Below are 26,919 nucleotides of genomic sequence, written 5' to 3'. Positions count from 1 at the left end.
AGTTATAATTGTAAAAAAGTTGTTTACAGTGGCAATGGAGCTTATTTAGACATTTAAAATTACAATACAGTTGGCACTACAACTGCTCGACCATAACCTAGGAGACAGCCCAAAAGAAAGGCAAGCAATAAATATAATGCAAGATTTCATCAATAATTTTTTTATTGTCAAAAATTATATATCCTGGCCCATTGCAATGGCCCCCCTACCCATAAAATAATTAACATATTGCTGTCTAACTTGACGGGCACTTTGGGGGGCCAAGCCAGTACGGACAGTATCCAGGCCTGTAAGGTTGGCTTCTATTTGTCCGGCCTCAGGCCCAACTGTGCCTATATAATTTGGAGCATGCTTATTTAAAAAGTTGTGCAGAATGCAGCACGATAAAATGATAAAATTAAGTTTGTATTCCGCCAAATTAATGGCTGTTTGAAACAGGCGGAACCGGCTGGCCAGAATTCCAAACGCATTCTCAACCACTCTTCTAGCTCTGGCCAGCCGGTAATTAAAAACCCTCCTCTCCGGGGTGAGTGTTCTTTGGGGGAATGGCCTCATGAGGTGCTTGCTGAGAGCGAAGGCTTCATCGGCAATGAAGACAAAGGGGAGTCCTTCCACGTTATCCTCATCAGGTGGCAATCCCAGGCCACCACTCTGGAGACGCTGGCAGAACTCCGTCTGGGCAAATACTCCTCCATCCGACATCCGGCCATTCTTCCCCACGTCCACATATAAAAAATCATAGTGTGCCGACACCACCGCCATTAAAACAATACTGTGGAACCCCTTATAATTAAAATAATATGACCCCGAATGGGGTGGTGGCACAATGTGGACATGTTTCCCATCTATAGCCCCTCCACAATTGGGAAAGTCCCAACGGCTGGCAAAATGGGATGCCACAGTCTGCCATTCCTGTGGCGTTGAAGGAAACTGGGAAATCAAACAAGAAAACCAAAATCAATTAATTTGGAAGCTAACATTGCAAGAAAATTAGACAATTAAAAACATTATTCCCCAGCATCAGTATAACATTCAATAATTTAATTGTTCTGGAATAACTAATATGGAAAGGCACACTTATCAGATTGCTCACCCCCTCTGATGGAACATTGATTACATTTTAGGGGGTTGTGAAATCCCTAAAAAAAATTACTTTTAGGACACGCAGGAATTTAGGGACTAAAAAGGCTACAAGACTGCAGTTGTCGCACTCTGCAGGTGCAGTTGCTAACCAGCTTACAGTAAATGAGGTAATGTAAAAAGGCATTCATGTTGCAAGGAGTACACAATCACATGCAAGGGCAATTAATGAAAACACTTTGAGGCTTGCATATGATTTGATGATGGAAATCAGCAGAGCTTCTGCTCATTTACTAAAGCACTGGAACAAATGCACTTGTAGAGTGCACATGCATTTTGCAAAGTGCAACATATATTTGCTTTAGACAAATCAACACCACAGAACATTCCAGCAAATTTTAACGAGGGTGGGGGTGGGGGGGTTGTGAAATCTAGATAATTGCTCATTAGCAGCAAACTATTTGGAGTGAGTTTAGGTGGGGGGGGGGTGGGGTTGTGAAATCTAGATAATTGCTCATTAGCAGCACACTATTTGGAGTGAGTTTAGGTGGGGGGGGGGGTGGGGTTGTGAAATCTAGATAATTGCTCATTAGCAGCAAACTATTTGGAGTGAGTTTAGGTGGGGGGGGGGGGTGGGGTTGTGAAATCTAGATAATTGCTCATTAGCAGCACACTATTTGGAGTGAGTTTAGGTGGGGGGGGGGGGTTGTGAAATCTAGATAATTGCTCATTAGCAGCACACTATTTGGAGTGAGTTTAGGTGGGGGGGGGGGGGGGTTTGTGAAATCTAGATAATTGCTCATTAGCAGCACACTAAATACACTCAAACAAAATACATTCCAAATGAGTAGACTAGGTGGATATGTTCCCATCACTTCATGCTGGGAAGGTTATTGAAGGAAAATATACATGCATGACAAAAAATAACAGGAAAAAAATCCAGCATGTGTGAGGATAAAAAGGGGACATTCACACTATATTGCAATGATGGTAAGTAGTGTTTGAAGCAAGAAATACATTATATTATCAAAGATTACATAAAAGAACATGTGATGCTAATAAAAGAAAAATATCTTACCTTAATATAGTCCTTCTGCAGGACCTGTATGATGGCAGAACAGGTCTCTGGGATAATGATCCCCAGAGCCTGGGGGGAGATGCCTGTCGAGAACTTAAGGTCCTGCAGGCTTCTCCCTGTGGCCAAATACCGCAAGGTAGCGACCAGCCTCTGCTCCGGAGTGATGGCTTGCCTCATGCAGGTATCCTGCCTGCTGATATAGGGGGTCAGCAAAGCCAACAAACGGTCAAAAACGGGGTCCGTCATCCGGAGAAAGTTCCTGAAATCCTCAGGATTATTCTCACGGATCTCACGGAGCAAAGGCATGTGACAGAACTGGTCACGCTGAAGCAACCAATTCTTGGTCCATGAACTCCTCCTCGCCCTGTTCATGGACTGGTCTTGGGCTGAAGAATAAACTACAGCACCAAGCACATACAATGCACGAGCTCGACGACGAGTACGTACAGGTAACATGGCTTCAAAACGGTCGGCTGGTCAGAACGCACTAAACAGAACGCACTGAAGAACAGCAAGGCCTGTGAAGAACGACCTGAAAATCAGGAACGAGCGGCCAATAAAACAAAGATTTCTCAATGCCAACTGACCAAACGCACTGAAAAGCAGATACAAACCTCACAAGCACAGACTGAACAACAGTTAAAACGAACTGAAAAATACGAGTCTCACAAGCGCGAATCGTCTCTCACCAAACTTCTACTAACACGAGATAAACACGAGATTAGCAGAAGGAGCCCAAAGGGTGTCGTACGGGCTATTGAACTTCCGTTTTATAGTCTCGTCGGACTTGGTGTACGTCACCGCGTACTAGGCTGTCGTACTTTTGTGTGGTCGTGTGTGTGTAAGTCCGTTCGTAAGAAAGTCTGCCGCAAGTCCGCCGAAGGTACGTCGGAAGTCTGTCGGACAGGCTGTCGGACTTTTGTAGACGAAAAGTCCGACCGTGTGTACGCGGCATTAGTGTTACTGAGAGCAGCGCTACAGTGGCCATTACTGATAGTTCAATAACTAGAGTGTTCACATTTACCGCCAAGGTTTCTCTACACCTGGAGAAGATTCAATGGAAAATGGATATCAAGTTTAACAGTAATATGTAAAGTTTATTAATCAGAATAGATTATATACACTGCTCAAAAAAATTAAAGGAACACTTTTTAATCAGAGTATAGCATCAAGTCAATTCAACTCCTGGGATATTGATCTGGTTAGTTAAGTAGTAGAGGGGGTTGTTAATCAGTTTCAGCTGTTTGGTGTTAGTGAAATTAACAACAGGTGCACTAGATGGGCAACAATGAGATGACCTCCAAAACAAGAATGGTTTTACAGGTGGAGGCCACTGACATTTTTTTCCCTACTCATCTTCTCTGAATGTTTTTCACTAGTTTTGCATTTGGCTAGGGTCATCCTGTGACTCGTTAGTGTTAAAAGGTCTCAGGTGTGATTGGGAAGCAGGTGTGTTCAATTTGGTGTTATCGCTCTCACTCTCTCTCATACTGGTCACTGGAAGTTCAACATGGCACCTCATTGCAAAAAACTCACATAAAGATGGCCTAGGCTATAAGAAGTTTGCCAGGACCATACAGTGGTTTAACAGGACAGGTTCCACTCAGAACAGGCCTCGCCATGGTCGACAAAAGAAGTTGAGTGCACGTGCCCAGCGTCATATCCAGAGGTTGTCTTTAGGAAATAGACGTATGAGTGCTGCCAGCATTGCTGCAGAGGTTGAAGGGGTGGGGGGTCAGCCTGTCAGTGCTCAGACCATACGCTGCACACTGTCTCAAATTGGTCTGCATGGCTGTTGTCCCAGAAGGAAGCCTCTTCTGGAGATGATGCACAAGAAAGCCCGCAAACAGGTTGCTGAAGACAAGCAGACTAAGGACATGGATTACTGGAACCATGTCCTGTGGTCTGATGAGACCAAGATAAACTTATTTGGTTCAGATGGTGTCAAGCTTGTGTGACGGCAACCAGGTGAGGAGTACAAAGACAAGTGTGTTTTGCCTACAGTCAAGCATGGTGGTGGGAGTGTCATGGTCTGGGGCTGCATGAATGCTGTCGGCACTGGGGAGCTACAGTTCATTGAGGGAACTATGAATGCCAACATGTACTGTGACATACTGAAGCAGAGCATGATCCCCTCCCTTCTGAGACTGGGCCACATGGGAAGTATTCCAACATGATAACGACCACAAACACACCTCCAAGACCACCACTGCCTTACTAAAGAAGCTGAGGGTAAAGGTGATGGACTGGTCAAGCATGTCTCCAGACCTAAACCCTATTGGACATCTGTGGGGCATCCTCAAACTTCAGCAAGATCCTTGCTGGATTTTTATATATATCATATATGCGATTTTATGCAGTGTATGTCTGCTATTTTAAATAAATGGAACTTGGCTTTCTACACTATGGGAGTTCCTTTTTCTTTTTGATATGGCTCACCCTCACTGAAGTGTCTGTTGTTTGAGTCATCCTGTGACCACGCTCTCCTGAGTGTCCCCCGCTGCCACTGACGAGCTATCTAGGAAGGAGGAAGGAGATCTGAGGGTCATCTGCTGTTATCCTGTCGGGACATCCGCGGTGATCTACTAAGCCTGTACTCACCCCCCTGAGTAAGGGCTGTCGCAGGCTCTCTGGTAAGCCTCCATCTTTTCACCTGGTGACGGGCAGCACTATCAAGTGGAGTTTCGTATTTGGATTTTGCACTCTCCATATAATCATTTTTGGACATTTTCTTTGGATTTTTCACTTTATTTGAACATTTTCACTATTTCATAGTTTGGCATCTATGAGCACTTAATTGCATTGATTGATAGCAATATATTGGTGGATCTTTATTATTGCGTACACTATTTTATTAATACTTTCATCACTTATATTGATTGTACTATTACTTTGATTAGTATAGTAACTTATTTGTATATATGTCCAGCGCTGCACTGTTTAATATATATCCTAAAACTTCAGTTGGAGGAACGCAAGGTCTCTAACATCCACCAATTCCGTTATGTCATCATGGAGGAGTGGTAGAGGACTCCAGTGGCAACCTGTGAAGCTCTGGTGAACTCCATGCCCAAGACAGTTAAAGTGATTGTTTGTTAAAACTGAACCTTTACAAACATGTCATAGTTACCTCCGCTGTGCAGTTGGTTATGCACAGAGTGGCCCTGATCCTCCTCTTCTGGGGTCCCTCCGCGGCGCTCCTAACATCTCATCTTCTCTAGTGTCCCATAGGAGGAGCGCTCTCTGAAGGGACACCCGTGTGGGCGCGCTCCCGTGTCCTGCTGCTGCGTCTGTTGACACAGACAGCAGGACTCGACTCCGCCCCACGTCGCCCACGTTATTGGATTTGATTGACAGCAGCAGGAGCCAATGGCTGCGTTGCTATCAATCTATCCAATCAGGACACGAGACACCAGCTGGAGCCTCTAACACTTCAACAGCCTCCTACTGCGCACAATGGGAGGCAGATTTTGGTGCACTTCAATCCCCTGAGGACTGGTTCAAGATGTGAGCAGCCCTCTTTCATTCTTCTCGCAATGTCATAGCCCTAGAGAATTTGTTCAAAGTCATGTCTAGATGGTACTACACCCCAGTGAGAATTGCAAAATACCTTCCTACGTATCCAGCGTTGTGCTTTAGAGGCTGTTCTGATCTAGGCGACATGAAGCATATATGGTGGACGTGCCCCAAGGTTAAACGGCTGTGGATTTGTGTGTACGCTTTGGTCAATATGCTCTTTCAATCTACTATACTTAAGGACCCGTGGGAAGCTCTACTTCATAAGCACATCTTGGAATTAACGAAACAAGAACACGCCTTGGAAACATATATTTTATGGCAACTAAACAAACCATCATGGAGACCTGGAAAACACTTCTCTTCTTTTCTGGGGAGCTGAAGTGACGGGTGCATGGTACGTAGAACGAACAAGATGCTTACAGCGATACTCGCGGACACTAGGGACAAATTTCGTAAGATTTGGCAACCCTGGTTGGACCAGTTTCCAGCGATGAGCCTGCCTTCTCGCTTTTTGGAAATTCTGCCGATGTTGGCCTTGAATCCCCAGGGGCGGGGTTTACTTCCTTCTCCGTGATTCCTTTTTCTTTGGCTTTCTACTCTTACTCTCCATCTTGTTCCTCTTTTTTTCTTTCTTTCTCTATTTTCTCTTTACTTCTTATTTTTTTTTCCATTTATCACTGAAGGCCAGTGTGCGGAGTCTGTTAATAGCTCCCTGGCAATACTTTTGGGGTCACTTTTTCCATCCCTTATCTTGCAGGATGGCTTTTGGCCTCTGGGTGGGGGGGCGAAGCCCTCCTGCACATCAGGATACTTTATGGGATAGTTCCACACTCACTTTTCCTTTTTATTTACTTTTCTCATATACAAATTTATTATCTTTATGTCCTTGAGATGACCACGGGGCTTTATCTTTATATACAAATATAGGCCAATCTCAGGTATCGTATAATATTTGTTGTGTGATGATTCTTGAAATAGCGCTTCTTTGGTGTACTTTTTAGGATTTGATTATAGTGAGTATCATGGTTTGTCCCTACAGACCGTGAGGGTACCAGGACATCCTCACCTGTTTACCTCTCCTTTTTACTTGTAGTTACTGTCTAAACTATATAAGAGGCCTACTTATCTGTGATATATTTTTTATAATTTTCTGCCACTGGCCCTGGCGTCTGTTTTCTGTTTTGTGAGTTTGTCTTTATTCAAAAAAAAAAAAATTGTGAAAGAAAAATAGATAGCAGGGCCATTTCCTAGTGGATGTGTATTGATTTTTACTGAAAAATAAGGATATTGTTTAGTGTTGCAAAAAAATAATAATCTGACCTTCTTCTCCCCTTATAGGAATATATATATTCCTCTCCCCTGATCACGCTCCTTCTTTATAAGATGTTAAAGAAAGGACACTAAACTCTGGTTTAAAAAAATATATTCAATTTAACCACTTAAGGACCTGAAGGATTTGCCCCCTTAATGACCAGAGCACTTTTTGCAATTTGGCACTGCGCTGTTTAACTGGCGTTTGTGCAGTCATGCAATGCTGTACCCAAACGAAATTTGCGTCCTTTTTTATTATTATTTTTTGCGATATAAATGAAAAAAGACCGAAAAGTTTGAAAAAATTATATTTTCTACTTTTTGTTATAAAAAAATCAAATAAACTCAATTTTAGTCATACTTTTAGGCCAAAATTGGTTTGCACAAAAAATATAGCGTCTACATACTATTTTTTGGAATTTACGCAGCTTTTAGTTTATGACTGCCTATCTCATTTCTTGAGGTGCTAAAATGGCAGGGCAGTACAAAACTCCCCCAAAATGACTCAATTTTGGAAAGTAGACACCCCAAGGAAGTTGATGAGAGGCATGTTGTGCCCATTTAATATTTTATTTTTTTTGTCACAAGTGATTGAAAAATGACAAAAAAAAAAAAATTTTTACACAAAGTTGTCACTGAAATTATATATTGCTCACACATGCCATGGATATATGTGGAATTACACCCCAAAATACATTCTTCTGCTTCTCCTGAGTATGGGGATACCACATGTGTGAGACTTTTTGGGAGCCTAGCCGCCTACATGACCCCGAAAACCAAGCACCTCCTTCAGGATTTCTAAGGGTGTAAATTTTTGAGTTCACTCCTCACTACCTATCACAGTGTCGGAGGCCATGAAATGCCAAGATAGCACAACCCCCCCCCCCCCCCCCAAATGACCCCATTTTGGAAAGTAGACACCCCAAGCTATTTGCTGAGAGGCATGTTGAGTCCATGGAATATTTTATATTTTGCCACAAGTTTCAGGAATATGACATTTTTTAATTTATCTTTTACACAAAGTTGTCACTATGTCACATGCCATGGGTATATGTGAAATTACACCCCAAAATACATTCTGCTGCTTCTCCCGAGTATGGGGATACAACATGTGTGAGACTTTTTGGCAGTCTAGCCATGTACAGGACCTCCGAAAACTAATCACCTCCTTCAAGATTTCTAAGGGCGTACATTTTTGATACCACTCCTCACTATCACAGTTTCGGAGGCCATGAAATGCCAAGCTAGCACAACCCCCCCCCCCCCCAAATTACCCCATTTTGGAAAGTAGAGACACCCCAAGCTATTTTCTGAAAGCTATGTTGAGTATTTTGCAGATCTCCCTTTTTGTCACAAAGTTTTGAAAAAATAAAAAAAATTAATACATTTTCCTTTTTCTTAATTTTCCAAAACAAAGGAGAGCTGCAGAATACTCACCATGCCTCTAAGCAAATACCTTGGGGCGTTTACTTTCCAAAATGGGGTCATTTGGGCGGGGGGTTGTGCTATGCTGAAATTTCAGGGCCTCCAAAACTGTGATAGGTAGTGAGGAGTATTTTACGCCCACAGAAAGCCTGAAGGCGGTGATTGGTTTTTGAGGTCCTGTACGCAGCTAGGCTCCCAAAAAGTCTCACACATGTGGTATCTCCGTAGTCTGGAGAAGCAGCAGAATGTATTTTCGGGTGTAATTTCACATATACCCATGCCATATGTGAGCATTATATCATTAACTGACAACTTTGTGTAAAAAAAAATGATCATTTTCCAGAAACGTGGCAAAATATAAAATATTTCATGGACTCAACATGCCTCTCAGCAAATAGCTTGGGATGTCTACTTTCCAAAATGGGGTCATTTGGGGGGGGGGGGTAACTGTCCTGGAATTTTATGTCCAACATTAGAAGCTTATGCCACAAATCCTCCACTCTAGCCACTTGATCCACAAAGTCATTTCTGACACTTTTTGTTTACATGAAAATATCATTTTTTTTTGAACCCTCAAACATTATATATTTTTTTAAACAGAGGCCCTTCAGATTAAATTGGTGGGTGTTGCAATTTTTTTTTCACAAAGTACTTGCACAGCGATTTTTCAAACACAATTTGTTGGGAAAAAAAAACCTTTTTGAATTTTAATGCTCAAAAATATTGCCCAAATGTCTAGTGAAATATAAAAGATGATCTTATGCTGAGTAAATAGAGACTAAACACGACATGCCAAAATTATGCACATCCACGCAGTGGCGACAAACTATATACATGTTTAAAAGCCTTTACAGGTTACCACTTTAGATTTACAGAGGAGGTCTACTGCTAGAATTAATGCCCTCGATTTGACGTTCGCTGTGATACCTCACATGCATAGTGCAATTGCCGTTTACATATGACACGAGACTGACGCTTGCGTTCACCTTTGCACACATGCACGGGGGGACAGGGGTGCTTTTAATTTTTAATTTTGTTTTTTAATTATTCATTTTGCTTTTTATTTTATTTTTACAGTGTCCCTTTCATTTTTTGGGGGGTCCATTAGACTCTAGATCTCTCCTTAGCCCTTAAAGCATATGACCACACCAAGATCGGTGTGATAAGATACTTTCCCAATGGCGCTGTTTATCACCGGCGAAATGGAAGTCATGAAATTCTCATAAAATATTGTGAAATAACAGCGCTCGCAAAAATTATTAAATTCTGGTTAGCGTGTTGCAGCTGCTGGATACAAGTGCTAAACTTTAGTGCTAAATAAAACAAAAAACCTGCGCTAGCAACTCACCATACAAATAAATAAATAAAATAAAAAAATAATATAATTCATGAAATAAATATGTAAATATATATAAAAAAATTTTCATAGCTTCCGGTTTCTTAGGCCATGGAGATGATTGGAGCCATTCTAGTCTCAGATCAGCTCTAGGGTCAGCTGGTGGAACCACCGGCTGCAGTCTCGGGTACCCCGGTGGGACAGGAGAGCCCGAGAAAACCATGGAAGATGGCAGGGGGGGCGTTTCCTCCCACTGCTTGTAAAAGCAGCCTAGCGGCTTATATGAAAGCCAACCGCTGGCTGAAAAGAACGATACTGAGATGATACCTAAACCTGCAGGCATCATTCTGGTATAACCACTCAAAGTCCAGCAACATACCAGTATGTCGCTGGTCCTTGTTGGGCATATATTGTAATGTTCTTTTTTTTATGCAGCCTGTGGATGAAAAAGAGAACCTAACATATTCCTCCATTCATATTGATCAATCGGTGGTATGCCCACCATTAGAATACCGCCCTGCATTCACCCACTTCTAATGATGGGCATACATGCACCGTTCTATTTTTCATAGTGGTGGTGAAATCACCTCCTACAGCACTGGAGTCGCTGATTTACGTATCGTGAGAGCAAACCCTGTTGCTGTCAAAATAAATAAATCCATGCTGAAGCTGACTAGCATACCTGAAAAGCAAACAATGGTATCAAAAAACATTAACTTAATAAAACCACTTTTTTTATTGCAATCTGTGCCAAAAAAAAAAAAAGAGTAAAAAATATATGCCGAAGCATGATCTGCCCCTAATCTTAGGGGCAAATCACCCCTCCACCCCTGCCCCCATGTTTTGGCATATATGCTCTTTTTTTTAAACTGAAATCACCTCCTACAGCGCTGGAGTCACGGCTTTACGTATCGTAAGAGCAAACCCTGTTGCTGTCAGAATAAATAAACCCGTGCTGCAGCTGAATGGTGTACCTGCATCACAAATAACGGTTAACAATAAAACACAGTAACATTACAGTATAACAGTAGGACATACCGTACCTGCAAAGCAAACACAAGAAAACACAATACAATAAAACATTACAGTATATCATAAAATACAGTAAAACAGAGAACAATAGAGAGAGAAGAACAATAAAAAAATAAATAAAAAAGCCAAAAATAGTTTTATGTTTTTTTTTTTTTAAATTACACTTTTATTCTAACTTTGAACGTTCCAGGTTAGGGTCTCTCAAAATACGATGGCCAACTAACATCTTTCGAGACCGTAGGACTGTGCCATGCTGTACCCTACGCTAATACTCCACTAGTGTGTGGTAGCGGCGGAAACAGTCACTGATGCAAAGACCAAGTTAGTCAGGGCAGGAGGGACAATAAACGCATGTGTCACGCCTAAATCTATGTTTTCTGCAGACACCACATCTTTTTTGGGGTGTTCTTTGGCTTGAGGTACCACAGAGGACTTCTGGAAAGTGCAATCGGCTCACTGCATTGGCATTGGGAAGTTGGGCCTGGAACAAATCCGATCAAGGAGGTGCGCACACGTCCCCTACCCGTGGGCGCGATGTGCGGCCATTTACACAGGAGTGCCAACCTGTTGCCGTATAACGACGGTGGCTGGTCAGCAACTAGTTAAGTATGTGTTCTTAACCCAAAAAAGTAGCTTTGGGCTTTTGGACTGTGGGCTTCCTTCTCCCCTTACAGCCGCCCAATCACGCTTCTTTTGTGTAAGTTAGTAAAGAAGTGACACTAAACTGCGGTCCATTTATTACTGCGGTCCATTTATTATTTTTTTATGATCCAACTTCCCGAAAAGGGATATGGGCTTTAGACTTTATGCTTTGGGCTCTGGGCTTTACAGTGTACATATAACAGTGTACATGACTGCAACTAATGTGCACTGCTCATTCGAAAAAGACGTGAGGGGGAAAAGGAGGGGTGTAGGAGGGCCATTAACTAGTGGATGTGTATGAATTTCTAATGAAAAAAGATATTGTTTACTGTAAAAAAAATCCCGCTCCTTCTTTGTAAGATGTTAAAAGAGAAGTATGGGTTTTGCTTTTTTTCCTATTCATACTTACCTAGGTGGATGCAGCATCCATGGAAGTCGGGATGACGCGATGCCTCGACTGATGGCATTGATGTCAGCGGAGAGCGGACTTTAGACCGCTCTCCTCTGAAAATGGGTCACAGGCATGCAAAACGAATTGTACTCCTGTGACCCAGAGGAAAAGCCCAGCCTAAAAAGCTCAGGCTGGACTTCTCCTTTAACTACTTCAGCCCTGGAAGAATTGGCTGCCCAATGACCGGGCCATTTTTTGTGATTCGCCACTGCGTCGCTTTAGCTAACAATTGCGCGGTCGTGCGACGTTGTACCCAAACTAAATTGACACCTTTTTTTCCCCACAAATAAAGCTTTCTTTTGGTGGTATTTTGAAAAAAACACAACATCTTTTACTTTTTGCTATAATATCCCAGTTTAGGCCAATATGTATTCTTCTACATATTTTTGGTAAAAAAAAAAAAATAATCGCAATAAGCGTATATTGATTGGTTTGCGCAAATGTTATAGCGTCTACAAAATAGGGGGTAAAACTTTGGTTTAAATAAAATATATACAATTCAGGTATGTGTTCTTAAGCCAAAAAAATACTTTTTACTGATCTCAGACGCCTCTAAATCTTCATTTATTTTATTTTTTTCTGATCTAACTTCCTGAAATGGGTTTTGGGCTGTGGGATTTGGGTTTAGAGCTGCAGGATTTGGGCTGCGGGATTTGGGCTGCTGGCTGCGGGTTTTGGGCTAAGGGTTTTCACATAGCGGAGGAGAGCAAAAAAAATCCCAAGAAATTCTTTAAGTATGTAAACAGTAAAAAAGGGAGGACAGACCATATTGGCCCCATAAAGAACGAGGAAGGACATCTGGTTACAAAGGATGGGGAGATGGCAAAGGTATTGAATTTATTCTTCTCCTCAGTCTTCACGAGTGAATCGGGGGGCTTCAGTAACCAAAACTGCAGTGTTTATCCTCATGACACAACACAGGAAGCACCTCCATGGTTAACAGAGGACGGAATTAAAATTAGACTTGAGAAACTTAACATTAATAAATCACCGGGACCAGATGGCTTGCATCCGAGGGTACTTAGGGAACTCAGTCATGTGATTGCCAGACCGTTGTTCCTAATTTTTACAGACAGTCTATTGACTGGAATGGTACCAGCTGATTGGAGAAAAGCCAATGTAGCACCAATATTTAAAAAGGGCCCAAAAAACATCCCTGGGAATTACAGACCAGTTAGCCTAACATCAATAGTATGTAAAATCTTGGAGGGGATGATAAGGGACTATATACAAGATTTTAGTAATAAGAACGATATCATTAGCAGTAATCAGCATGGATTCATGAAGAATCGTTCTTGCCAAACCAATCTATTAACCTTCTATGAGGAGGTGAGTTGCCATCTAGATAAAGGAAGGCCCGTAGACGTGGTGTATCTGGATTTTGCAAAAGCATTTGACACAGTTCCCCATAAACGTTTACTGTACAAAATAGGGTCCGTTGGCATGGATTATAGGGTGAGTACCTGGATTGAAAACTGGCTACAAGGGCGTGTTCAGAGGGTGGTGATAAATGGGGAGTACTCAGAATGGTCAGGGGTGGGTAGTGGGGTTCCCCAGGGTTCTGTGCTGGGACCAATCCTATTTAATTTGTTTATAAACGATCTGGAGGATGGGATAAACAGTTCAATCTCTGTATTTGCAGACGATACTAAGCTAAGTAGGGCAATAACTTCTCCGCAGGATGTGGAAGACCTGAACAAATTAATGGGGTGGGCGACTACATGGCAAATGAGGTTCAATGTAGAAAAATGTAAAATAATGCATTTGGGTGGCAAAAATATGAATGCAATCTATACACTGGGGGGAGAACCTCTGGGGGAATCTAAGATGGAAAAGGACCTGGGGGTCCTAGTAGATGATAGGCTCAGCAATGGCATGCAATACCAAGCTGCTGCTAATAAGGCAAACAGAATATTGGCATGTATTAAAAGGGGGATCAACTCCAGAGATAAAACGATAATTCTCCCGCTCTACAAGACTCTGGTCCGGCCGCACCTGGAGTATGCTGTCCAGTTCTGGGCACCAGTCCTCAGGAAGGATGTACTGGAAATGGAGCGAGTACAAAGAAGGGCAACAAAGCTAATAAAGGGTCTGGAGGATCTTAGTTATGAGGAAAGGTTGTGAGCGTTGAACTTATTCTCTCTGGAGAAGAGACGCTTGAGAGGGGATATGATTTCAATTTACAAATACTGTACTGGTGACCCCACAATAGGGATAAAACTTTTTCGCAGAAGAGAGTTTAATAAGACTCGGGGCCACTCATTACAATTAGAAGAAAAGAGGTTTAACCTTAAACTACGTAGAGGGTTCTTTACTGTAAGAGCGGTAAGGATGTGGAATTCCCTTCCACAGGCGGTGGTCTCAGCGGGGAGCATTGATAGCTTTAAGAAACTATTAGATAATCACCTGAATGACCGCAACATACAGGGATATGTAAGGTAATACTGACACATAATCACACACATAGGTTGGACTTGATGGACGTGTGTCTTTTTTCAACCTCACCTACTATGTAACTATATGTAACTATGTAACTATGTTTTGGGCTGCAGGCTGTGAGCTTTGGGCTGCAGGTTTTGGGCTGTGAGCTGTGGGTTTTGGGCTGTAAGCTGTGGGTTTTGAGCTGCGGGCTGTGGACTGTGGGCTGTGGACTGCAGGTTTTGGGCTGGGGGGGAGGTTTGGGAGTTAATGGAGAGTGACAGAGGGAGGCACAAACATACAGAGACAATTGCATGACAATAATTTACAAGGACATTAACTAGAATGTCTATCTCAGGGGTCTCAAAGTACCAGCCCGTGGGTTATTTGCGGCCTGTGGACCGTTACAAATGGCCCGCAGGCAGGGCCGATCCTGAGCGGGTTTGCTATGCACCAAGGCACTGCAGAGGGGGAGGCGCCGAAGAGCTTTCTCTCTCCATCTCCTGTGTCCTCTCCGCTGCACGCATGCAGAGAGAGAACAGAGCGGAGGATAGAGCGGAAGAAGGATCCGCCCATCGCTCCGCCCCTCGCCCACCTAGGCACTGACGATCAACCAGAGCCCCAGATCCAGGTTCCTGCTGCCACCTCAGGGCAGGAGATTGTGTCATTCTCTGGGTGCCCTGTCACTATGCCTGTGTTGAAGCCAGAAGCTGACAGGAGCAAAGGATGAGGGAGGCAGATGATCGGGTAACCAGCTGATTGCCAGGAGGAGAGGTGAGTGAGCCATCACACTGAGGCAGAGTCCTTAGTGGGGTGACTGGGGTAGAAATGTGTGTGTGTGGGGGTATTTGTGCAGTGTTTGAGTATTTATGGAGTGTGTGGGGGCTATTTGTGCAGTGTGGGGGGTAATTATGGAATGTAGGTGCTATTTATGGAGTGTTGGTGGCTATTTATGGAGTGGGGGGGGGGCTATTTGTGCATTGTGGGGGCTATTTGTGCAGTGTGGGGGGTAATGCTGGGTTTAATAATGCATTTGCTTACACCAGTGCTGGGGGTTAATAATACGTTTGCTGAAACCGGTGCTGGGGGTTAAGAATGCGTCTGCTGACACCAGTGCTGGGGGTTAAGAATGCGTCTGCTGACACCAGTGCTGGGGGTTAACAATGCACCCGCTGACAGCAGTTTTAGGAGTTAATAATGCGTTTGCCGACACTAGTGCTGGGGGTTAATTATGCGTCTGCTGACACCAGTATCAGGGGTTAATAATGGATCTGCTGACACCAGTGCTGGGGGTTATTAGTGCGCCACTGACACCAATGCTGGGGGTTAATAGTGCATCCGCTGACACCAGTGCTGGGGGTTATTAATGCATCCGCTGACACCAGTGCTGGGGGAAAGGAAAGTTTGCATGCAGCCCCCATTGGACGTGAAAACTTATCCTGTGGCCCTCAGGTAATTTGAGTTTGAGACCCCTGGTCTATCTTATCTGTGGGCTGTGGGCTATGGGCTTTTTTTTTTTAAATAAACAGAAGTGATGGAAAATGGAGAGGTTCAGGAGTTACCAGAGGATGTGATGAGCAATCGGAAACATACAGTAAGAAACAATTTCATGACAAATAATTTACAAGTGCGTTGTCTATAATATCTATCTTATCTATAAAAATCTATAGAAGAACAAAAAACATACATACTATCTTATCATATCACTATCTTATCTATGTTTACTAAACTTTTTTTTTCATATTTAAAACATTTTTCAATCAAAAAAGTGAGGGGAAAGGGAGAGGTTCAGGAGTAAACAATTTCCAGCCCAAGGTACGTCATATGACGTCATGGACTTTGAGTGCGGATGTCTGAATGATGCCTGCAGCTACAGGCATCATTCAGATATCGTTTTTTTTATCAGACAGATTCTGTGCACCGTAAGAACAATCATAGTGGCAGTTCAGCCGCTTGATCATTCTTACCGGTGGTGGAAGGGGACGCCCCCCCCCCTTCCGCCACCCTCCGGTGCTTCTCCGGGCTTGCCTGTACGATCGGCGACCCAGAGAAGAAATCGAATTCTTGCTGCTGGAAGTTTACCATAGAGATTTCTGGTGACAGGGTGGTCCCCAGTCATGTCTATGACCTTCGGAGGCCTGGGCACGACGTTATGATTTCAAGTCCGCGGTGGCGGGTGTAAAAAAAGCCAAGGATGTGGCTGGAAAGGCCGAGGAGTTTTTTTTTTTATCTCAGCCTTTCCAGCCTGGAGGAGATAAAGAGGACCTGTCACACACTATTCCTATTACAAGGGATGTTTACATTTCTTGTAATAGGAATAAAAGTGATCAAGAAAAAAAAAAAAGTAAACTAAAGAATAAAAAAAAAAAAAATTTAAAGCGCCCTTTTTTACTGGTTTCAAACTCCTCCAAATCTCCATTTTTTTTTTTTGTTATCCGACTTCCTGCTGTAGGCTATGGGCTGTGGGCTTTGCAGTGTACATAACTGCAACTAACGTGCACTGCTGGTTGCAAGCAAAAGTGAAGGGGAAAATGAGAGGTGTGGGAGATTATAGAGGATGTTACTGTACAGGGAAGCAGAAAAACGAAGTAAGAAATGAATTAATGAAAAATACATAGCAGGGCAATTTTACTGGGGTGTAGGAGGACCATTAACTAATGGAGGTGTATGAATTTTTACTGGAAAAAAAAGATATTGTTTAGTGTAAAAAAAAATCCGGCCTCCTCCATCCCTATAGCCGACCAATGCCTCTCCTTTGTAAGATGTTAATGAAGTGACAGTAAACTCTGGTATATTTTGAGTTTGTAGCTACATTTAGTAGTCTGGTCTGGAGCCCTCACCTGAGAGCTAGAAGCTACATCAGGATGAAGCGACTCCTTTTCAGTGGTAATTGTCTGGGGCACTCACCTGAGAGCTAGAAGCTCCATCACGATGAAGTATCTCCTTTTCGGTAAGAATTGTCTGGAGTCTTCACCTGAGAGCTAGAAACTACATCAGGGTGAAGCGACTCCTTTTTGGATATTGTTTAGTTTAAAAATAAATCCGGCCTCCTCCACCCCTACAGCCGGCCAATGCCTCTCCTTCTTTCTAAGATGTTAATGAATTGACAGTAAACTCTGGTATATTTTGAGTTTGTAGCTACATTATGTAGTCTAGTCTGGAGCGCTCACCTGAGAGCTAGAAGCTCCATCAGGATGAAGCGACTCCTTTTTGTTGGTAAGTGTCTGGAGCACTCACCTGAGAGCTAGAAACGACATCAGGGTGAAGCGACTCCTTTTCGGTGGTAATTGTCTGGAGCGCTCACCTGAGAGTTAGAAGCTACACCAGGATGAAGTGACTCCTTTTTGTTGGTAATTGTCTGGATCGCTCACCTGAGAGCTAGAAACTCCATCAGGATGAAGTGTCTCCTTTTCGGTAAGAATTGTCTGGAGTCTTCACCTAAGGGCTTTAGGCTGTGTCAGGATGAGAATTGTAAGAATTGTCTGGAGTCTTCACCTAAGGGCTTTAGGCTGTGTCAGGATGAACGGACTCCTTTTCAGTGGTAATTGTCTGGGGCGCTAACCTGAGAGCTAGAAGCTCCATCAGGATGAAGTGTCTCCTTTTCGGTAAGAATTGTCTGGAGTCTTCACCTGAGAGCTAGAAACGACATCAGGGTGAAGCGACTCCTTTTTGGATATTGTTTAGTTTAAAAATAAATCCTGCCTCCTCCACCCCTACAGCCGGCCAATGCCTCTCCTTCTTTCTAAGATGTTAATGAATTGACAGTAAACTCTGGTATATTTTGAGTTTGTAGCTACATTATGTAGTCTAGTCTGGAGCGCTCACCTGAGAGCTAGAAGCTCCATCAGGATGAAGCGACTCCTTTTTGTTGGTAAGTGTCTGGAGCACTCACCTGAGAGCTAGAAACGACATCAGGGTGAAGCGACTCCTTTTCGGTGGTAATTGTCTGGAGCGCTCATCTGAGAGTTAGAAGCTACACCAGGATGAAGTGACTCCTTTTTGTTGGTAATTGTCTGGATCGCTCACCTGAGAGCTAGAAACTCCATCAGGATGAAGCGTCTCCTTTTCGGTAAGAATTGTCTGGAGTCTTCACCTAAGGGCTTTAGGCTGTGTCAGGATGAGAATTGTAAGAATTGTCTGGAGTCTTCACCTAAGGGCTTTAGGCTGTATCAGGATGAACGGACTCCTTTTCTGTGGTAATTGTCTGGAGCGCTCACCTGAGAGCTAGAAACGACATCAGGGTGAAGCGACTCCTTTTCGGTGGTAATTGTCTGGAGCACTCACTTGACAGCCAGAAGCTCCATCAGGATGAAGCGTCTCCTTTTCGGTAAGAATTGTCTGGAGTCTTCACCTGAGAGCTGGAGGCTGTGTCAGGATGAACGGACTCCATTTCAGTGGTAATTGTCTGGAGCGCTCACCTGAGAGCTAGAAACTACATAAGCGTGAAGCGACTCTTTTTCGGTGGTAATTGTCTGGAGCGCTCACCTGAGAGCTAGAAACGACATCAGGGTGAAGCGACTCCTTTTCGGTGGTAATTGTCTGGAGCACTCACCTGAGAGTTAGAAGCTACACCAGGATGAAGCGACTCCTTTTTGTTGGTAATTGTCTGGATCACTCACCTGAAAGCTAGAAACTCCATCAGGATGAAGCGTCTCCTTTTCGGTAAGAATTGTCTGGAGTCTTCACCTAAGGGCTTTAGGCTGTGTCAGGGTGAACGGGCTCCTTTTCGGTGGTAATTGTCTGGAGCGCTCACCTGAGAGCTAGAAACGACATCAGGATGAAGCGACTCCTTTTTGTTGGTAATTGTCTGGAGCGCTCACCTGAGAGCCAGAAGCTCCATCAGGATGAAGCGTCTCCTTTTCGGTAAGAATTGTCTGGAGTCTTCACCTGAGAGCTGGAGGCTGTGTCAGGATGAACGGACTCCTTTTTGGTGGTAATTGTCTGGAGCGCTCACCTGAGAGCTAGAAACTGCATAAGCGTGAAGCGACTCCTTTTCGGTGGTAATTGTCTGGAGCGCTCACCTGAGAGTTAGAAGCTACACCAGGATGAAGCGACTCCGTTTTGTTGGTAATTGTCTGGATCGCTCACCTGAGAGCTAGAAACTCCATCAGGATGAAGCGTCTCCATTTCGGCGGTAATTGTCTAATGTATATTTTTTTTCTAAGCATTATCTACTAGAAGGCCTGATTCACACCTATGCATTTTAGTGCTTTTTGCATTTTGCAGATTTGCACTACAGAACTTGTTCAATAGGAATCCATTTTAAATGGACTGTAGTGCAAATCTGAAACATGCAAAAAGCACTAAAAATGCATAGGTGTGAATCAGGCCTAAGCAGAAAATAGCACAAAAATATACATATTTGTATACATGTTGTTTTCAGGGGACCTGTGAAGAGAAGGGTGTTACACTATATATAGACAAAAATCACGTGGAGGTTTCCATTTTCATCCAGCCCCAGGTTAATAGGTAAGCATACAATGTCTTCATGTGGAATAATTGCCCGGCACATGGGACATGTTGGGTGTTGTTGCAGCCACCTGTGGATGCATGCAAAATGGAAACCATGATTACAGGGTAGCGTCCTAGAATCCTCTGCAGCATAGTCACTAAGGCAGATGGTGCAGGTAGGCTGCACCATTGCCGGTGGTCCCTGTGGTGGCGCTGGGTGTTGCCTGTCTACGGGAGAACGGCTCCTGTTTGCTGCCTCCTCCCGTCTCCTCCGAAGCTGTCCTCTTGTTCTGTGGGCGATCGGACTCTCTTCACCATGCCGTGATCGCCACCCGCAGGACCGACTCCGTGAAGGTCGTGGCATGGTGGTGGTGGTGGTGACTGATGCCGGTGTACCTAAAAAAAACTAAAAATGTTTAGTAGAGATAATACTAATAGTAACATATACAATAATAGTACGATAGCAAAATATTTGAATAAAAACCGCTGATAATCGCAGGAGACACAATTCCTACAATGTGACTCGGTCAGCTCCCAATGCAGGAATGTTTTGAAACAACTGAAGTCCGGTAAGAACCGGTTTGCAGCCCACTATGACATCACGCACCTCATCACAGCTGCCAATTTTTAGGCCTGGAAACTGACTGAGAATACCTTGGTCATGTAACACTGTAGCCAAATACATTTTATATCATTTTTTAGATTTTACATATAATTAAACTGTACTTTGGTCATATTAGTGACTGGGTATGCTGGATATACTTCTCAGTATCTGTTCTTATTCTGTATGTATGGACTCTCCACAGTACCACTTTTCTTGTCCCGTATGCTGGGTGTTTTTTCCAGTATCATACTTACCTAGGTGGATGCTGCATCTGTCCCCCGGAGCCTCTACATGGATAACCGAGCGATCAAACACAGTTGATCACTCAGTTCTTACAGCTCCGTAGGTAGATAGTTGCAGACTGTCAGTCAAAGCTCTCTGCTCTGCCCCCCTCTCGCTTACTGGAGGCTCTAAGTGGCTCGCTAACAGGCTGAGCCGGGTGTCGGTCCAGGAACCTGGTGGATCCCAACTTCCATTGTCGTGATGATGTGGACCCTGGACCGACTTCTGTGACGTCAACAGAGAGCGGACTTGGCTGTGCTTCTCCTTTAAAGCCAGTTTCTCCCCCTCTCCTACCCACCGGCTTTCAGCTGCTGGAGAGAGAGACACAGACATTGCCGGATCCAGGGGGGTGCTGATTTCCACCCAGATTTCAGTTGTGCCCCCCCCCCTTGATGTGATGCCCGAGTGGCCGCTGATCTCCCCCCACTATCGCCCACTCCCAGAGCCGGGGAAAGGGAGCAGCATCCTGGAGCAGTGAGAGGAGAAGTGGAGACCCAATATAGATACCAGCCCAGGAGACTCTCATGGGGCCCCTACTGGTCCTGGGCCCTCAGGTATGGCCAGTCTGCCCCTGGTTACATTTCATTTATTTTTGTTCATATATAATAAAGTACATTTTGTATTTTTACAATTTCAGTTTAGTTTATACTTTGTCATATACCTTGGGGCCTTGTTGTTATGGTCCTTATGGCAGATTCTCTTCCCTCAGACCAGAAAGGAGGAGAGGAGAGAAAACACTGACAGATCATTACACAAGCTCAGGTTCAGCTCTCTATTCAGTGGCGTAGCTTGGGGGTGCAGGGGGGCCGTGGCCCCGGGCGCAATATTTAGAGGGGTGTGGAAGTCCCAACTCCGGCCATTACGATTTCCGACTCAGGACTCCACACGCGGGAGTACCGAGTGTGCCACTGTCTGCGCCCTGCCTCTGCCGTTCTCCATGTTTCCATGCACACATTGACAGAACACTGGAGCTTCCCCAGCTGTCCGGCCTCAGCAATGGACACTCTCTGTGATTGGCTGCTCTCTGCTTCATACATGGGGGGAGGGGGTCAGTGTATAGATAGTACATGGGGTGATGAAAGGGAGGCTCGACACGCAGCAACGAGTCCTCCGTTCCTGGTATCAGCTGGAGCTCACGCCGAGACATACACAGAGTACCCGCAATCGTTTAAGGTACCGCTTTGGTCTCTGGTTTCCTCCATAGCTGCAGCCCCGTCTGTTTCTCGTCCTGTACCCTACATACTTGTTTGGATGTAAAGGTTTTAACCATATGGAATAAAGACGTTTTTACACTATTTGAGCCTTTGTGGCTTTCATGGGGAGCCACTCTTTTCAGATTTGGTTCGTGAATTGAGGCACCGAGGCGCATGTTCAAGAAGTTATATATTACATACTCCTGCTGTTCTGTGATTGGAGTCTTTCTGCATTGATTATTTCAAGCCAGGATATCCGGATAGCCACTTCTGATGAAATATTTGCCTTTTTCCATGCCTGAGGGTCACTTTGTGGTCGCTGTCTGGTGAGCGCTTTGATATACCATATTGGGTGAAGCACGAATAAGATAGTATTTGCACTCTATCATGTGGTGATTGGATTTATTGAGAAGATTCTCAGATTCTTAAGAAGATATTTTGAACTTTTTTGCACTATATTCACCTTATTGGTTATATATGATTTAATTTGATTTACCTTATATACACCGATGCACTTTATTTACATGATTGAGGTAACACGTTATATATTGTAATTATTGCACTATTGATGTGCCCTTTATTGTTTTGTTTATTGTCTATTAGTAGTTACTAATTTTAGGAGTAGCATTAGGTTGTGAGAGTGCACGTTCATATTTGGCGCCGTACCCATTTTTTTCACTTGAAATCCAATGACGTGGCCGCTGGGAGGCGGGCCGAGTCATACACTCGGCGGCTATGTACGCTGAGGGAATGACTCGGGAGCGCGCCCGCAAGCTAACCCCCTCGGGAGAGAGCCTCCCAGAGTGAGTTAACTCTTGCGTGGAGGAGCCGCCGGGGGACCCCAGAACAGGACATTCGGGGCCACTCTGTGCAAAACGAACTGCACAGTGGAGGTAAGTATGACATGTTTATTATTTAAAAAAAAAAACTGAACCTTTAGTGTCCCTTTAAACTTTTCTCTTGTTAAAGTGGCCTTTTATTGTGATTATAGACCTCAGAATCAAAAAGTTTATGAAAGAAATACTGTTATGTCTGCAGCAACCAAACCGATAATCTTTTCAATGTTTCCAAGTCACATCAAATGAGAATCTGGTAGGCTGCGTCTAACAATATTGCTTTCACTTTCTGTAATGAGGTCCTTTTTTTTTTGCATTGCAGTTTGGGTCCTTTAATGAACATGTGTTGGTTATACAATTTTAATTCTCAGCATTGGTGTACATGCAGTGTATGGATTATTATTATTTTTTTTTTTTTTTTATATAAAAAAAAAACACATTATTTATAAATATATTCAGGCCAGGTTAGCTCTGGAGCAAAGTGTGTTCCAAACAGTAATGTTCCTCTCTACATCACTTTATACAGATGAGAGACGTTTCACTTGTAGAGTGATGCTGTGTGGGTTTTCGGAGTTGGTTTGACATCTTGTGTAAACATTGTGGGCGAGCATTATTTATGTGCATTGCTATATCATGACACATCACGGCGAGTAAACTTTGGAGTCTTTAATTTAGTATTCTATTTAAAATATGTAACTAATTGGTTATTTCAACCATTCCCATGAACTCCTTTCATTCACTTACTACTCCTTTTCACATATGTATGTATTTAATACTCTGAGGCCACAAAACTGCATATATGGTATGCATGCAGATTGGTGCCTCTCACCTGACTATCTAATTGAAGAAATACTTCTTGATATAATTTTTCCGATATACATTATGGGTGTGTTTCTTAGTATATTTCTGGGCTTTCGCTGCAGGTGTTGGTGGCCGTGCCAGTGGAAGTGCTTTGAGACCCCTCGGGGAGAGAGAATAGGCATTTCTTTAAAAGGATCTCCATTTAGGAGGCCTTTTGTTTCTGGACACGCATTATTGGGTAATTATATCATATACATGCACTGTACATTATTTTTACTGTGCGCAATTAAGTCTTTACATGTGTACCTCTATTATATATTCCTCAACAGACTGACCTCTGAAGAAGACCCTTGATATATGGGTTGAAACGCGTCAGGTCTTATTTTCTGATGTCAACAATATTTGTTTAATGTTGTCATGGAAATATGTCTGTATAATGTGTGTCTGATCTTACAAGCTTTGTAAGCATTTCCTACTGGAGCTCATTTTTTAACCCTTGTGTCATGCGATTTTTTGTACAATAAAATACAATATTTTTTATACAACATTGATTCAATACTTGCATTCTGCTGCCTAAAAACCCCACCCTGGGAAAAATCCTCCTTTTTTGTTTCCATTATCAGGGGTGAGCAGCACTTTCCCCCTCTTTTTTGTGTCCTTTCTTTGTTGGCGAGTAAACTACTTTCCAAGAATGTGAAAAGCTGCTTTTTAGTGTGTGACTACTGCAGGTTATAATTAGGCTGTCATGGTAAAAAAAAAAAAGGGAGTTGAAAAAAAGTGTTTATACATGTTAAAATGACACCACTTTATAGGTAAAAGCATGTTCTTCAGAAAGAAGTGGCTTTTATCAGCTTTTATAGCAGGTGCCTTTACTGGGTGGCTGTGCACAGTCATGCCTGCTAGGTCTACTTATTGTATGGAGGGTAATGGCATCTGCCAAGAACTGATAGTAAGTATTGTACTTGTCCTGCTGCCAATAAAATTAGTCTATTACATGTAAAAAGAAAAAAAAGGGGAAAAAATGCATTGTCACTGTACTAATGACACTGTCAGGGAAGGGGTTAACATCAGGGTCGATCAAAGGTTTAACTGTGTTCCTTTCTAACTGGCTTTGACTGAGGGAATACAGATCCGTGTTCCAGCTTAGCAGAAACACCAGATCTCCATCTTCCCCTCTGACAGAACGACTGTCTGCCAGAGGGGATCTGCCTTGTTCACAATGCCGTTCTGTACGCCTTGGGAGCGAACAGCGGGTCCCAGCGGACATTGGGTCTACCAGACCCGCTGATTGGCTCCCGCTGTATTCAATCACAGCAGGTTACTGGCAGGGCCCCCGACGCGAAGAAAAAAAAAAAAATCACATACAGGTACGTGATTTTGCGCTGAAGGGCTGCCCTGCCACAGTTTATCTGCATGGAGCGGTCTGGAAGCGGTTGATAAAGCCTAAATGCATCCTTTTTGGGAAATTGCTCATTCCAGTGCTGCTGAGACAATAGTCACATGGTTGCTGTAGAAAAGATGGTAATTATTTAGATGGAGCTACTGATTGGCCAGTTCTGCCTGAATCTTGTCCTGTATGTTGGGTGTAATTCTCAGTATCTGTTCTTATTCTGTATGTACGTATGGACAATGCACAGTACCACTTCTCTTGTCCCCTATGCTGGGTATAATTCTCAGGATCTGTTCTTATTCTGTATGTATGGACACTGCACAGTAGGGTTGTACCGATACTAGTATCGGTATTGATACCAAGTAATTGCCCTCGGGCAAATGCTCCCGATGCTTCAGCCGATACCTTGCATGCAGGAGGCTCCCGGAAGTCAGTGGGCAGAGTGGAGCGCGGGTCCTGGCAGAGTGAGAGCGAATCCTTGCAGCGGAAGGTAAGCTTTTGGGGCAGGGGTGTGAGTCGCAGCCGCTTGTGCCGCCCATCAGCATCGGTGACGCGGGCTGTCAGAATCGTTAACAGAAGTGACGGCCCAAGTTTCCGTCAGAGACAGTACACTGTGACACCCATCTTGATACACCCTGCACTCGGCCTCAGTAAGCCTAGTTAGAATGCATCAGCAGACATCTTGTTACACTAGGCCATATAGTTCACTAACTATATGGGCTGGATTTAACAAGAGGTCTGCTGCTGCAATTTAATTAGGCTTACTGAGGTCGAGTGCAGGGTGTATGAAGATGGGCTCTTGTATACTCACTCTTATTGATTTAAACGTTACCATGCCAGGCTGCCAGTAATTATTAGTGTTGCATTTCAGTGCCACTGCCTCCCACAGTTCCACCTATCATTGCCCATAAGTGCCACCCATAAGTGCTGCAAATCAGTGCCCATCAGTCAGTGCCACCTATCAGTGCTGCAAATCAGTGCCCATCAGTCAGTGCTACATACAAGTGCCACCTATCAGTGCCCATAAGTGCCAGGCATCAGTGCTGCAAATCAGTGCCCATCAGTCAGTACCACATATCGGCGCCACCAATTAGTGCCCATAAGTGCCACCTATCAGTATTAAAAAAGGATCGGTAATCGGTATCGGCGAGTACTTGAAAAAAGTATTGGTACTTGTTCTCGGTCTTAAAATAGTTGTATCGGTGCAACCCTACTGCACAATAGCACTTCTCTTGTCCTGTATGCTGGGTGTAATTCTCCATAATGCTGTAATTCTTTTTGGTCTCTACAAACATTGGTGTGGCACTAACTGCTTTCTTATGTTTTTGGATTTCTTCCAGGACCCTCATGGAAGGAGGATTGCTGTGCCATATGAGACCATCCCCTCTAAAGCTAGTTGGCATGATTACCTGAATGGGTCACTTGCAACATTTGTTATTAAAACAAGATCTACTACATCTTACACAAGTACATACAGTAGATTGTAAGCTGTCTGGTGTGGGGAAATGGTGGGTCACATTACATGGTCATCAGTATGGTGGTGGGGTGCATATATTGTGGGGTGCCATTTACGATGGGAACAGATGGGGAATCATACATTGCAAGTTGTTGGGTAAAGGTGCCGATTGTAGAGGGAGTCACAGTTTGCAGGTTGATCCTTAAGAAAGGTGTGGGGGGTGATTGTCAAATTAGGGGGTGCTCATTATGAGATACATAAAAAAAGTGATGACAGGCCACGTTTACTAAATTGTATTACTGTCTTTTGTAAAACTAATAAAAACAATTGAAGCAGAAAAAGACCAAGTAGTCCATCTCTTTTTTTTTTTTTTTTGTTTAAATTTATTGTCCGAGTATAGATCTAGGTTTGTCCCAAGCATGTTTGAAGCCATTTCCTGTTGACTGTGTCACTACCTCTGCTGGTAGTTTATTCCAAGCATCAACTACCCTTTCAGTAAAACTATAGTTTATAATATTAGTTTTGAACTTTCCTCCAGTTAGTTTGAGGTCATGTCCCCATGTTCTTGATTATGGTTTTATATTGAAAAACCTGCCCTTCTGAACCTTGTTCAC

General features: G+C 43.5%; 1 long non-coding RNA gene across 1 annotated transcript in view; it reads left to right on the top strand.

The window, feature by feature from the left end:
- LOC141144816 (uncharacterized) overlaps positions 1 to 26,603 on the top strand; it is a 238,371-nt gene extending 211,768 nt beyond the window's left edge. Inside the window, exon 3 of the long non-coding RNA XR_012244468.1 lies at positions 26,190 to 26,603. This is a non-coding gene — a long non-coding RNA (uncharacterized lncRNA). The remainder of the gene's footprint in view (positions 1 to 26,189) is intronic.
- Positions 26,604 to 26,919: the final 316 nt, after the last annotated feature.

This window comes from Aquarana catesbeiana, linkage group LG05, assembly GCF_042186555.1.
Source record: "Aquarana catesbeiana isolate 2022-GZ linkage group LG05, ASM4218655v1, whole genome shotgun sequence".
NCBI lineage: Eukaryota > Metazoa > Chordata > Amphibia > Anura > Ranidae > Aquarana > Aquarana catesbeiana.
This window is presented reverse-complemented; position numbering and strand designations above follow the sequence as displayed.